A 14,930-nucleotide genomic window follows, 5' to 3' on the forward strand; every position below is an offset into this window, starting at 1 on the left:
AGACTTACGTGTCCTCACCAAGAAGACGACTGACCATGCTCTCCTCCTCTTCTTCCTCGTCCTCCCTGTCCTCAGGCCATCCACGCTGAACAGACAGTATGACAGCTGTGCAGGTAGTACCATCTATAGCACAGGAAACTCTCTCCTGTTCTTCCCCTCCTCCTCCTTTTCCTCATTGTCACCCAATCCACATTGGGATGAGATGAGGCTGGGCTGTGTGGAGTCACCCTGTATGGTTCCTTGCTACATCTCATCGTGCTCCCCCTGCAATGCATCCTCTTTAATTGTGAGCAGAGAGCTTTTCAGAAGACAGAGAAGTGGGATGGTGACTTTCTAAAATGGGCACACAGGCGGCATAGTTTGACAAGCAAATCTGGCAGATTTAGGTAGGTTTTGATAAACCGCTGAACCATGAGGTTAAGCACATGGGCCAGGCATGGTATGTGTGTGAGCTCGTCTCGCCTCGCCTCAGAGCCACCACCAGGTTCCGGCCATTGTCACACACGACCATGCCAGGCTGTAGGGTCAGCGGTGTCAGCCACAGATCTGCCTGCTCTTTCAGAGCTGTCCACAACTCTTCAGCATTGTGTGGTTTGTCATCTAAGCGTATTAACTTCAGCACAGCCTGTTGCCGCTTGGCCGAGGCAGTGCTGCAGTGCTTCTAGCTTGCGATTGATGTGGTCATTTCGAAGATGGAGGCTGAAGAGGAGGAGGAGGAGGTGCAGGAGCTGTAGAATGTGGGGGCAACAATGTGGGGGCACAATCCTTGGTGTCGGAAGGACATGTTCCATCCCAAGGTCTGACTGGGTCCCGACTTCCACTATATTAACCCAGTGTGCCGTCAGCGAGATGTACCCTCCCTGCCCACAAGCACTTGTCCATGTGTCCATGGTTACGTGGACTTTCCCAGTAACTACATTGTTGAGGGCATGGCTAATGTTGTGGGACATGTGCTCGTGTAATGCAGGGACGGCACACCGGGAGAAATTGTGGCTGCTGGAGACAGAGTACAGAGGGACGGATGCCGCAATCAGGTTGCGGAAAGCTTCTGTCTCCACGAGCCTAAAAGGCAACATTTCGAGCACAAGCTTTCGCGAAATGTGTGAATTTAGTAGTGTGGCCTGTGGGGCGTTGGCTGTGTATTTGCGCTTGTGTTCCAAGGACTGAGGTAGGAACAACTGAATGCTGTGCTGGGACAAGGAAGTGGACGTGCTTGCTGATGGTGCTATTTGAGAGTGTTCAGCAACCGGTGCAGGGCGGGAGGCATCTTCACATGCACCATTGGGCAGGGGATTGGCATGCACGCACTACAGCAGAAGGAGCAGTGGTGTCACCCGCAGACACTGTTGCTGGACCCTGGGGTTCGGCCCACTTAGTAGGGTGCTTTGCTGTCATGTGCCTGATCATGCTGGTGGTGGTCAGGTTGCTAGTTTTGCTACCCTTGCTGATGCTGGCCTGGCAAGTAGTGCAAATGGCGTTTTTGGGGTTATCCGCAGAGTCTTTAAAAAAGAACCAGACTCGGGAAGACCTAACAATTGTACTGGCAGCTTCCGTCGTGTCGGTGTTACGAGGAACGCTTTCCTGCCTTGTTTCTGCGGCCACCACACTGCTTTTTCCTGCCTGTTGAGGTGTTACACCTCCCTCCCCCTGTGTGCTTCTGTCCTCGCTCTGTATGTCCCCCTGCCAGGTTGGGTCAGTTACTACATCATCCACCACCTCGTCTTCCACTTCCACACCCTGGTCCTCCTCCTGACTTTCTGGCAATTGTGTCTCATTATCATCATCATCCATCTTGTGCGACAGTAATTGCACTTCCCCACCGTCACCTTCGTGTGACCGTGGCTGCTCAAATATTTGGGCATCGCTACATGCAAGGAAGGAGGATCAGGGTGAGGAATATGCTGAAGACAGGGTGTTGGCAAAGTGACTGGAAGCATTATCTGCTATCCAAACAACAACCTTTTGACACTGCTCTGTGTTCAATAGTGTTGTTCTGTATTCCCCTAGAAATTGGGACAGGAAGGTCGAGCAGCAAGATGTGGGTGTTTGTTGTTTCACAATTTCAGCTTGCCCACGGCCACGTCCTCGTCCTCTAGTCTGCATGCATCATCACGTTCACTTCCCCGTCCCTTGCCACGCACCTTGCCTATTTTTAATGGAGGACAATATTTTCCACGTTCATGAGAAATGGCTGATTTTGGAATGCAGTTATATGTGATACGTCTGACAAAGAACCACAATTTTAAATACTAGGCCTGTAATTTACTAATATCATTCACGAGAAATGGCTGATTTTGGAACATTCTTATAGGTGTTATGTCTGACAGAGAACCACAGTTTTAAATAGCAAGCCTGTAATTTGCTAATACTATTCTTCACAGACACCTAGTGTGAGTAGCTTGACCGACACCGCAACAGAATGGAAAAGGAGGCCAATATTTCCACGTTCAGTTTAAATTTCTGGATTTTTATCGCTGAAATAAGGAACAGATCTGACTTTATTCTGCAGTGAGAACAAGCAAATGGAGCAGAAAATGGTGTACTCTGGATTGTTTTTTAAGCAAATAACCAGGATTAAGATAAAAAAAAAATTGCTGTGGCCCTTAATATCTGGAGCTATGTCTACAAATATCTGTAATTATTAGAACAGCAGCAGACAGGATGTTCAATGTACCCTCTTGTGCTGTATCATACACTGCAGTCTACCACATACACTGCCTGCCTGCCTAGCACTCATTATATGCAGCTGGATTAGTCCTCAGAAGGACTGTTAGTTCAGATGGATATATATATATATATATATTGAGTTGTGCTCAAAAGTTTACATACCCCGGCAGAATTTTTCCTTTCTTGGCCCTGTTTCAAAGAATATGAATGATAACAAAATAACTTTTTCTCCACTCATGGTTATTGGTTGGGTGAAACTATTTACTGTCAAACTACTGTGTTTTCTCTTTTTAAATCTTAATGACAACCTGTCATTGGCTACAGCAGAACAAAGTGAAGGTTCTGGAGTGGCCATCTCTGTCTCCTAACCTCAATATCATTGAGCCACTCTGGGGAGATCTCAAGCGTGCAATTTATGCTAGACAGCCCAAGAATTTACAGGAACTGGGGGCTTTTTGCCAAGAAGAATGGGCAGCTTTACCATCTGAGAAAATAAAGAACCTCATCCACAACTACCACAAAAGACTTCAAGCTGTCATTGATGTTAGAGGGGGCAATACACGGTATTAAGAACTGGGGTATGTGAACTTTTGATCAGGGTCATTTGGATGTTTTTGGTTGTCATTAAGATTTAAAAAGAGAAAACACAGTAGTTTGACAATAAATAGCTTCACCCAACCAATAACCAAGAGTGGAGAAAAAGTTTTTTGTTATCATTGATATTCTCTGAAACAAGGCCAAGAAAGGAAAAATTCTGCCGGGGTATGTAAACTTTTGAGCTCAACTGTATATATTTTGTGGAATACCTATACTAACAGGACTTCAATGGACCCTCTTGTGCTGTATCATGCACTGCAGTCTGCCACATACCCTGCCTGCCTGCCTATCTCCTGCTATCGCCACTGAATATATGCAGCTGGATTAGTCCTCAGAAGGACTGTTAGTTCAGTTGGATATATATATACAGTACAGACCAAAAGTTTGGACACACCTTCTCATTTAAAGATTTTTCTGTATTTTCATGACTATGAAAATTGTACATTCACACTGAAGGCATCAAAACTATGAATTAACACATGTGGAATTATATATTTAACAAAAAAGTGTGAAACAACTGAAAATATGTCTTATATTCTAGGTTCTTCAAAGTAGCCACCTTTTGCTTTGATGACTGCTTTGCACACTCTTGGCATTCTCTTGATGAGCTTCAAGAGGTAGCCACCGGAAATGGTTTTCACTTCACAGGTGTGCCCTGTCAGGTTTAATAAGTGGGATTTCTTGCCTTATAAATGGGGTTGGGGCCATCAGTTGTGTTGTGCAGAAGTCTGGTTGATACACAGCTGATAGTCCTACTGAATAGACCCTTAGAATTTGTATTATGGCAAGAAAAAAGCAGCTAAGTAAAGAAAAACGAGTGGCGATCATTACTTTAAGAAATGAAGGTCAGTCAGTCCGAAAAATTGGGAAAACTTTGAAAGTGTCCCCAAGTGCAGCTGCAAAAACCATCAAGCACTACAAAGAAACTGGCTCACATGAGGACCGCCCCAGGAAAGGAAGACCAAGAGTCACCTCTGCTTCTGAGGATAAGTTTATCCTAGTCACCAGACTCAGAAATCGCAGGTTAACAGCAGCTCAGATTAGAGACCAGGTCAATGCCACACAGAGTTCTAGCAGCAGACACATCTCTACAACCACTGTTAAGAGGAGACTTTGTGCAGCAGGCCTTCATGGTAAAATAGCTGCTAGGAAACCACTGCTAAGGACATGCAACAAGCAGAAGAGACTTGTTTGGGCTAAAGATCACAAGGAATGGACATTAGACCAGTGGAAATCTGTGCTTTGGTCTGATGAGTCCAAATTTGAGATCTTTGGTTCCAACCACCGTGTCTTTGAGCGACGCAGAAAAGGTGAACGAGTGGACTCTACATGCCTGGTTCCCACCGTGAAGCATGGAGGGGGAGGTTTGATGGTGTGGGGGTGCTTTGCTGGTGACACTGTTGGGGATTTATTCAAAATTGAAGGCATACTGAACCAGCATAGCTACCACAGCATCTTGCAGCGGCACGCTATTCCATCTGGTTTGTGTTTAGTTGGACCATCATTTATTTTTCAACAGGACAATGACCCCAAACACACCTCCAGGCTGTGTAAGGGCTATTTGACCAAGAAGGAGAGTGATGGGGTGCTACGCCAGATGACCTGGCCTCCACAGTCACCATACCTGAACCCAATTGAGATGGTTTGAGGTGAGCTGTAAGGCAAAAGGAAGGAGTGAAGGCAAAAGGGCCAACAAGTGCTAAGCATGTCTGGGAACTCCTTCAAGATTGTTGGAAGACCATTTTCGGTGACTACCTCTTGAAGCTTATCAAGAGAATGCCAAGAGTGTGCAAAGCAGTCCTTCAAAGCAAAAGGTGGCTACTTTGAAGAACCTAGAATATAAGACATATTTTCAGTTGTCTCACACTTTTTTGTTAAGTATATAATTCCACATGTGTTAATTCATAGTTTTGATGCCTTCAGTGTGAATGTACAATTTTCATAGTCATACAGTCATATATATATACAGTACAGACCAAAAGTTTGGACACACCTTCTCATTTAAAGATTTTTCTGTATTTTCATGACTATGAAAATTGTACATTCACACTGAAGGCATCAAAACTATGAATTAACACATGTGGAATTATATACTTAACAAAAAAGTGTGAAACAACTGAAAATATGTCTTATATTCTAGGTTCTTCAAAGTAGCCACCTTTTGCTTTGATGACTGCTTTGCACACTCTTGGCATTCTCTTGATGAGCTTCAAGAGATAGTCACCGGAAATGGTTTTCACTTCACAGGTGTGCCCTGTCAGGTTTAATAAGTGGGATTTCTTGCCTTATAAATGGGGTTGGGACCATCAGTTGTGTTGTGCAGAAGTCTGGTAGATATACAGCTGATAGTCCTACTGAATAGACTGTTAGAATTTGTATTATGGCAAGAAAAAAGCAGCTAAGTAAAGAAAAACGAGTGGCCATCATTACTTTAAGAAATGAAGGTCACTCAGTGCGAAAAATTGGGCAAACTTTGAAAGTGTCCCCAAGTGCAGTTGCAAAAACCATCAAGCGCTACAAAGAAACTGTCTCACATGAGGACCGCCCCAGGAAAGGAAGACCAAGAGTCACCTCTGCTTCTGAAGATAAGTTTATCCGAGTCACCAGCCTCAGAAATCGCAGGTTAACAGCAGCTCAGATTAGAGACCAGGTCAATGCCACACAGAGTTCTAGCAGCAGACACATCTCTACAACAACTGTTAAGAGGAGACTTTGTGCAGCAGGCCTTCATGGTAAAATAGCTGCTAGGAAACCACTGCTAAGGACAGGCAACAAGCAGAAGAAACTTGTTTGGGCTAAAGAACACAAGGAATGGACATTAGACCAGTGGAAATCTGTGCTTTGGTCTGATGAGTCCAAATTTGAGATCTTTGGTTCCAACCACCGTGTCTTTGTGCGACACAGAAAAGGTGAACGGATGGACTCTACATGCCTGGTTCCCACCGTGAAGCATGGAGGAGGAGGTGTGATGATGTGGGGGTGCTTTGCTGGTGACACTGTTGGGGATTTATTCAAAATTGAAGGCATACTGAACCAACATGGCTACCACAGCATCTTGTAGCGGCATGCTATTCCATCCGGTTTGCGTTTAGTTGGACCATCATTTATTTTTCAACAAGACAATGACCCCAAACACACCTCCAGGCTGTGTAAGGGCTATTTGACCAAGAAGGAGAGTGATGGGGGGCTACGCCAGATGACTTGGCCTCCACAGTCACCAGACCTGAACCCAATCGAGATGGTTTGGGGTGAGCTGGACCGCAGATTGAAGGCAAAAAGGCCAACAAGTGCTAAGCATCTCTGGGAACTCCTTCAAGATTGTTGGAAGACCATTTCCGGTGACTACCTCTTGAAGCTCATCAAGAGAATGCCAAGAGTGTGCAAAGCAGTCATCAAAGCAAAAGGTGGCTACTTTGAAGAACCTAGAATATAAGACATATTTTCAGTTGTTTCACACTTTTTTGTTAAGTATATAATTCCACATGTGGTAATTCATAGTTTTGATGCCTTCAGTTGAATGTACAATTTTCATAGTGATGAAAATACAGAAAAATCTTTAAATGAGAAGGTGTGTCCAAACTTTTGGTCTGTACTGTATATATATATATATATTTATGTTGTGGAATACCTATGCTAACTATAAAGAAGCAAATCTCTCCCTGATGCAGCAGCACCTCTCCCTACTCTACCTGATTCCAGGGTAGACTGTGACGAGCATGGCGGCACCAGGTCTTATATAGACCTGATGACGCTGTGCGGCCAGCCAGTCACTGTAATGCCCACAACCAACATGGCTACGGCATTACAGTGCATGGCAGGCAATCTCTGCATGTTCATTGGCTCTCTAAACATGCAGGGAGGGGACCCGAATTCCCGCCCGAGCAACCCGGAAATACTTACCGAGCGTCGAGCTTGTCGAGCACCGTGATGTTCGGTTGAGTACCGAGCACATTCGCTCATCACTAATAATTAGTAATAATAGAGCCGCATTAACTATACTAATAGGTAAGTATACATAACATGATAAAAAGCTAAGACTAGATATGCCAAACGATGGTGCCACTTCCCCTACGTGCATTTCGGCAAGCGCGCCTTCATCTGGGGGGAATGCTAGTTTTTAATAATTGTTATCAATAAAGTCATTTTTAAATATTTACTATCAGCTCTTGGGACGTCCTTTTTTCTTTTTTGTTCTAATCTCTAATATGACGTTGAACTATCAATTATATGGTCCTATAGTAAGATGACTGTTTTATAACTCTATGATCTTTATGATCTTGACATATATTTATTGGCACTAATCAGAGGTCAATATATGTTGTATGATGTAGAGAGTAGTAGATATTGGTGTACTACTGATGTTGAGTAGTAGATAATGGTATTCTACTGGTGTAGAGCATAGTAGATATTGGTGTACTGCTGATGTGGAGAGTAGTAGATATTGGTATTCTACTGATGTAGAAAGTAGTAGATATTGGTGTACTACTGATATAGAGTAGTAGATAATGGTATCCTACTGGTGTAGAGAGTAGTATATATTGGTATTCTACTGATGTAGAGAGTAGTAGATATTGGTGTACTACTGATGTAGATTAGTAGATAATGGTATTCTACTAGTATAGAGAGTAGTATATATTGGTGTTCTACTGATATAGATTAGTAGATAATGGTATTCTACTTGTGTAGAGAGTAGTGGATATTGGTGTACTACTGATGTAGATTAGTAGATAATGTTATACAACTGGTGTAGCTAGTAGTGGATATTGGTGTACACCTGATGTAGAGCATGGTAGATATTGATGTAAAGCAGTAGATAATGGTATTTTACTTACGTAGAGAGTAGTAGATATTGGTATTCTACTGATGTAGAAAGTAGTAGATATTGGTGTACCACTAGTGTAGAATTTTGCAAAGACTGCAATTATTAAACTACTGACTGAGCGTTTAATAATTGAACGTTTTATAATTTGTGTAGGATGCAGGGTGAAGACACATAAAAAATATACAAATGTATTATTAAAACTTTGTAAAACATCCAAAATCCCTTTGGCAATTAATTGTTGTTTCCAGCATTCAGTGCATCTTCCCATGAATTTTATATTGCCCAAGGTTTCATTTTACACCTCATCTGCATAAACATTATAAGTGAAGCGCAATCATTGGGGAGTGGAAGCAATCTTATATTGTTTATTTTGATTTTTAAGCAGTCTCTTGCATTAAAAGGTAACGCCAAATCACTTTGGTAATTTATATTTTGTTTACACTTCTCCCCACCTTCAACCTCCTTTAAAAAAAGACACCAAGAAGTCAATATTTTTTCCTGACTCACGAGCAGTATGCAAAGCTGATAGAAAAGAACCACAGGAGATTTAGAGATTCATCATTTCCTAAACTGATGGCATTACTTTCTAATCGGTCGAGGTTCAATCTTTGGAACCTCTGCCAATGCTGAGAAGTGGCATCAACCCTGTGTCCCTTTCAAAGTTCTTCCCACTTACAGGGGTGTTCTTGGACACCTGATTGTGCAGGGAACTGTAGCTGGTACCATTCATGTGAATGATAATGTGTTTGTGCTCATTGCACAGTAAGTTGTCAGGAAGGCTAATGTGTAGGGAATAAACAGTGAGGAGCTAGAACACTAATGTAAGAAGGTGGAGATGTTGCCTACGTTCCCCTATGAAGACATGTAAATTTTTGCAATGCGTTATGACATTTAAATGATTAATAATCTGGATTGATAGTGATAGGTTGTGTTCTACCCAGCACTAGGTAGCTTACAGGGTTAATAGTTGAGATTAACCCAGTGTGGGAGGTGCTAATATGAAGGGACAGAGGGTTTCCTGTTAGGAAGGCAGATAGGGCCTAGCTTGCAGCTAGAGAAGACCATTGGTCTGAGTACTCAGCAGGGCCACATGGATTGGGTGTCCCTAAAGTGAGCGGAGACAGAGGCAACAGATAGCCAGATCCAGAGCGGAGACAAGGAAAAGTTTTTCAAGGAATGAGTGATTCTCCGGAAATGAGGTCTGGGGCAAGAAGCTTAGCAGGACAGTACAGAGTTATCTGAGCAGTATAAGAAGGAAAGCGGGACAAAGAGAGAGAGCACCCAAGTTCCAAGGCGTCGGCAAGCATAGAGGTTAAGTAACGGCCATACTGGCAAAAGTAGCTCCACTAATGGGAAAAGGATGCCGAACCACGGGTTGAAAAATAGGACTTTGGTAAGTGGTCCTGTTGTTGAGAATAGAGAAGGTCCCGAAGAGCTGTGCTGGGTGATGAGACAGAGAGAAGCTAATGGAAAGAGAGCGGAGCGAGTGCAGGAAGGAATGGAATGTGTATGAAAATGTCTTATGTTCTAAGAGAAACATCCACGAAGTTTTGCACCCACTACCACTTATACATACTTCTTACTACATTATTGTTCAGTAAAAGACAGTTTATTTAATTAATTATTTATTATTTATTTAATATTTGTTCCCAACATGAATTCTGCATATTATCCGGACATGCGCCCCTGTTTTTAGATGTTTTTAATTATCGTATTATCATGTATTTGGTCTGTTATCCATTTGTTATCACCTGCGATTAATAAATATACAACTATTCACCATATCTGATATTTGGGACTCCATGGTCGGTTTTTTCTCTTCTTCTTCTTGTTAATATTTTCTGACTGTCCCTTTGGCCCATACTTGTCCTCAATTCCAGTTGGTGCATTAATTTATAATTTATATATATATATATATATATATATAGTTAATTTATTTCTACCTATATCATCTCCGGAAATATACCTTTTCTGGCATCCTTGTACTGTGTTATTAGTTTATTTTTGAGTGGTGCTCTCCCTCATTGAACTCTACAACATCAGATCCTGGCCAGCCGAAGTCACAGGCATCATGCAGTCTGCAAGGGCATAGTGCCCCCATAACTAAAGTCCACACATCCAGCCGGGACCCCTATTTTCATGTAGAGTGCCAAGGCATAGAAGACAAGTACCTCGCTCATGGCTACCGCCCTGTGCCACGTTATAATAACATGTGAGGTAACCTCTCTCATACTTCAGATCAGCGAGGGTCCCAGAAAATGGACACCCATAGGTCAGAAAGTAAGGTATATGTAAAAAAAAATAAGATGAATGTCAGGTGTTTTTCATAAATTTTTCACAACCATTTATGAGTTGTTGTTTTTGCTCTTACTGTTGTTATCTGTATAATGTATTTTTTTCTGTGTTTTTCAAGTTCTAGTGTGAAATCTATAAGAAAAATGGCAAAAAGACGTATCTAGAGCATGCTGCATTCAAATAAAATAGACAAAGGTAAGATCGCAGCAGCACATTGTGTGCATCGAGGTACAGTATATGCAAACATATGAACTTAAAACTGCATTAATGCTGTATAGACTGTATATACTTACAAAATAGAGGTATTTAGCTGGCAAATTGGCCAATTCATGCGTGCCCAACAGCCACAACTATGTATACCTTACTTTTGATGAAACTCTAACACATACAGAAGGAGGTCGCTGTGTAAAAATAATATAAGGGCCCTTTGTAGTCCAATAGCTCATCCTAATATACAATTCCACCTGTTTTGGAGTTAGAAGTGGGTCCCCTTACCTATTAGCCCTTGTGCGGCTGCACAGGTTGCACAAATGGTATGGCAGCCCTCATTAGAAGGCCAACAAATGTAAAGGTCATGTAGGATTCGGCTCTAATGAAAGAGAGCCATGGGATTTGTTAACATTGCTTTTTTTAAAAAAAAATCTGTCGTACGTTTCCAGAGATATTTGCCTTTTTATATAGTGATCTGGGGGCATAATTACCCTACAAGCAACACCCCTTAGTAAAGACCATAAAAATTAGCTCTAATAAAAAGGATTTAAGATAAGAACAAAAACTTGAATCCTCAGGGGAAGAGTCGGAATAAAAGAAGAGCACATATTGGCCATTTTTGACCTGGCGACTGGTCCTCTTTAAATAAAATGAAACAAACCTCCAAAATACCACAAACAATCCCATTTTGTATGTAAACTTACGGTAACATCTGGTTGCAAGATCTGATGTTTTTTTCCAATTAAAATGACACTAAAAGCATTAAAAAAAACACAACAAAATGCTTGGTGTATCTTTTCGAACATTTACAGTTTGGCACGCTGCTGGGATCTGCCTCTATCTTGAGAATAGGGCAGAGGGGCTTGTGCGTGTGTACTCAGCAATTTTTACAAATTCTATAAAAATCAATGGAGAGAGCAACCATCTTTCCCCTGACAGCGGCGTACAACGGGACTTTGTTCTCAAAATAGATGCATCAATTTAGACACTTGTGTTCTGGATATACCATGAATGTTTGAAATGCACGAAACCCTTTCAGCGACAAAAGGCGGTTTTAGCAAGTACAAGTCTGACGGTGAATATAGAAGCAAGCAGTGTTTTTCACTTTAAAATCTTATTATGAAAAAATATATATAGATTTTGAAAGTCATTCTAAAGGTGGAACTTTGCTTTTCCTGAAGCAAAGCCGCTCTAGCTGGCAGACAATGCGGTGCTGTAAATTCACTAAAGAACAAGATGTCAGCCGTGCTTTAAATTCTGACATTTGCTGGTTAATCTCAGAGTGTTTGCAGGGGAAAGAAACAAGAACAATATGAGACGGGTAGAGAGGAATATAATAACAGTCACATTCTCTGCCCGACACTGGGTCATGTGTAATATAAAAAAGGCAGATACCGCATCTCAAATAAACATCATATGGCACCTTATAATGATCATAAAGAGGAAAAAAACAACCCGTAACACCTAATGTACTCTAAGTAAGAAAAAACTGATATAAAAAGTGTCAAAAATCCGCATCATCTTGAAGGGTTTGTCGCATTATTCGATATAGATATTATATAGTGGTGTGGTGGGGTGTCCCTGCACTCCATTAGCCAAAGTGGAAAATCACTGCAAATATATCCAAGTATTTACACAGATAGACATTTATTTGAAGGGGTGCCACATACTATTACTTATTCCCTGCATTAGTTGCTGCAGTTTCCTTAATGATTACTCCTGATCACATGAGGTTTCTGGAACCAGAGCTTCTCCGTTGGGTGGCACCTGATTGTCCATCTGTAGAATAAATTTGAAGACATTAACTCCAAACATACAGCCAATATCATTATGAACTATGTTCAGCGTAAAGAAGAACAAGGAGTCTTGGAAGTGATAATATGGCCCCCACAGAACCTTGATCTCAACATCATCAAGACTGTCTGAGATAAGATGAAGAGACAGAATGATTTCCACAAGCCTACATCCACAGAAGATCTGTGGTTAGTTCTCCAAGATATTTGGAACAATGTCCTTGCCATATTCCTTCAAAAACTGTCCAAGTGTCCATATAAGAACTGATGCTGATTTGAAGGCAAAGTGCGGTCAAACTTATTGATTTCATTTAGGCTAGGGTCACACAAGTGTATATTCTCTCAAACGAGAAAACTGGGTCAATTATGCAAATCACACTCTGATCAAACTCTGATCACAGTGTAATCATATTGTGATCCAATTCTCTCGGATGAGGAGAAGGTGGAGAAAAACAATTCTCCATTTTCTCCATTCTGTCAGTCCGTTGAAATTGGATGTCATCTGAGTGCAGTCTGATGGTTTCCACTGACTCACTGATTTGCATGTGTGGCACCCCAGGGGTCTGGTCTCCACAGTAATAGCAATGTTATGTCTGAGAGCAGGTGGGAGGTCTCTTGGTCAGGAATCCTATGCATGCCACACCTCCTGCCCAGTCCTGGGAGGGGAAGAACTTCCCCTATATAAAGCTGGGGCTGAGGCAGGGTTAGTGAGAAGAGTAGAGAGAAGAAGAGGAGCAGCTTAGGAAAGAAAGATCAGGAGCTCAGTGGGAGCAGTGCTAAAAGGAATCAGGGGCTGGCAGCTGAAGAGCTCGCCCTGATTGAAGAGTTACCACCGGACCCGGAGTCCGAGGCTGTGGGGATTAACCCTGACCCAGCAGCAGAAACCGACCGGCAGGGGATTTCAGGTCCTCTGGCCAAGAAACCCGAAGGCACGGTCACACGCGTGGGACCAGCACCGCCGTCGTGGAGCGGAAGCCACTAGAAGGCCCCGAGTCACCGGCCATACGGGTGAGCACCACACGGTACACTCAGGGACGTGGGCTACCTTTACCCGCCTCTAGCAAGGAAGCCAGAAGAGTACAATTAGTTGGGGAGGCCTACAACTCCGCCTGGCCAAGGGGGATCCCATCTGCTCAAGGACTGACCAGGCCCCGACCGCTAGCCAGTACTCCGGGAGGGTCTATCTTTGTCACCAGTAAAGACCCTGAACTACACCGCATCGTCTCTGAGTGGTTCCTACTACCCCCATCATCCACGTCGGCTGCCCTGAGGCCATACCCCTCCCGTTGGGGGTTATACCATCCACGCTGCACCATCCTTCCACCGGCCTCAGCGGTCTGCCCTGCAGCGGCAGCTCCATAGCTGCATTCAACGGGTGGCGTAGTCGTCCTACATCTACTGCTAATATACCGCCACTTAGTTTGACTCCCTGGGCACGGACCGGGTCATCGCCACGAGACTACTACCCCTATCCGATCCGGCTCCGGGTAGGCTCCCGCGTGCGCAACGCTGCGCGACTCAGGCCCAGGGGCGCGTCAGCTTTTGGCGTAGTCGGCAGGATTACGTGCCCGCAACCGCCGGGTACTGCGTGCCTGAAAAAGAGACTTTTAAACTAACCTGTGGTGAAGATTCCCGCCATCTGCGAAGATTCCCGCCATCCGGCGCCATCTTCAGCCTTCTTCCCGCCATCGGTGAAGATTCCCGCCATCCGGCGCCATTTTCAGCCTTCTTCCCGCCTTCCGTGGAGTTTTCCCGCCGTTGGACGCCATCTTGAAGACGCCGCGCGGGAAGAAGAGGGGCGTGGACTCAAAAAAAAAACGCGCGAGAACTGAAGCCCCGCCTCACGTCCAGACGTCGCGTAAGGTCCTGGAAGGAGCCCAGCAGACGCTGACGTCACAGGAGCGCGACGGAAGGTCCTCAACCCTGACGATCCACTGCGGAGCCGCGGCCTACGGAAGAGGATCATCGCAAGGTAGGCCACGGTCCACTAGGGGGGAGGAAGATGTCGGATACGGAGGAGAGCTTCACTGCCTCAACCCCCGCCAGCGCCAGCGCTGCTGCAGTCATGCCTTTTACCATGCCCTATATCCCGGGAGCAGCCTGGCTACCCCAATACTCAGGGGAGTCACATACCCTGAATGACTTTAGAGAAAAGCTGGATAGCCTCTTCCAGGTGTACCCCCTCACAGAAGAGCAAAAAGTGAGCATCCTGGTGGCCCAACTAACCGGGGCAGCCCAAAGGGAGGTAAAGTCCTGGCCACCTGGGAGGAGGACTGTCGCGGGGATACTAACCCGGCTGAGGGACACCTTTGATACCCGCACCTCAGCCGAGATTAAGCTTAAATTCTATGGGTGCAAGCAGCGAGCACATGAGAGTATAAGGGACTATGCACTAAACCTACAAGAGGCCCTGAGAGCCATTAAGCAGACCGACCCCGACAGCGTGGGAAACGAGGACAGGCTGTTGACCGAACAATTTATAGAGGGACTATATTGCAATGTCCACCGAACCCAGTTGCGGGCCATAGCCTTACAGGATCCTCATC

The 14,930-nt window shown here is 44.0% G+C and overlaps 1 long non-coding RNA gene across 1 annotated transcript in view; it reads left to right on the forward strand.

The window, feature by feature from the left end:
* The window catches only part of LOC141270984 (uncharacterized), a 194,669-nt gene that overhangs the window by 104,516 nt on the left and 75,223 nt on the right, over positions 1–14,930 (forward strand). Inside the window, exon 2 of the long non-coding RNA XR_012321790.1 lies at positions 10,500–10,576. This is a non-coding gene — a long non-coding RNA (uncharacterized lncRNA). The remainder of the gene's footprint in view (positions 1–10,499; positions 10,577–14,930) is intronic.

This window comes from Phyllobates terribilis, unplaced genomic scaffold, assembly GCF_046119375.1.
Source record: "Phyllobates terribilis strain yellow unplaced genomic scaffold, ASM4611937v1 Scaffold_5__5_contigs__length_657084704, whole genome shotgun sequence".
NCBI classification, from domain to species: domain Eukaryota; kingdom Metazoa; phylum Chordata; class Amphibia; order Anura; family Dendrobatidae; genus Phyllobates; species Phyllobates terribilis.